This window comes from Bison bison, unplaced genomic scaffold, assembly GCF_000754665.1.
Source record: "Bison bison bison isolate TAMUID 2011002044 unplaced genomic scaffold, Bison_UMD1.0 scf7180017861728, whole genome shotgun sequence".
Classification (NCBI taxonomy): Eukaryota; Metazoa; Chordata; class Mammalia; order Artiodactyla; family Bovidae; genus Bison; species Bison bison.
Genome location: NW_011492300.1, coordinates 1 through 660, shown reverse-complemented (window position 1 = coordinate 660; position 660 = coordinate 1).

Sequence of the window (660 nt, the reverse complement as noted above, 5' to 3'; positions counted from 1 at the left end):
GGCATCCCTGTCCATCATCAACTCCCAGAGTTTACTCAAACTCATGTCCATTGAGTCGGTGATACCATCCAACCATTTCATCCTCTGTCATCCCCTTCTCCTTTCTGCCTTCAATCTTTCCCAGCATCAGGATCTTTTTAAATGAGTCAGTTCTTCGCATCAGGTGGCCAAAGTATTGGAGTTTCAGCTTCAACATCACTCCTTCCAATGAATATTCAGGACTGATTTCCTTTAGGACTGACTGGTTTGATCTCCTTGCAGTCCAACGGACTCTCAAGAGTCTTCTCCAACACCACAGTTCAAAACATCAATTCTTCGGCACTCAGCACTCCTTATGGTCCAACACTCACATCCATTCATAACTACTGGAAAAACCATAGCTTTAACTAGATGGACCTTTGTCAGCAAAGTGATGGCTCTGCTTTAATATGCTGTCTAGGTTGGTCGTAGCTTTTCTTTCATGGAGCAAGCAGCTTTTCATTTCATGGTTGCAGTTACCATCCATAGTGATTTTGGAGCCCAAGAAGATAAAGTCTGTCACTGTTTCCGTTGTTTCCTCATCTATTTGTCATGAAGTGATGAGGCCAGATGCCATGATCTTTGTTTTTTGAAAGTTGAGTTTTAAACCAGCTTTTTCACTGTCCTCTTTCACCTTCATCA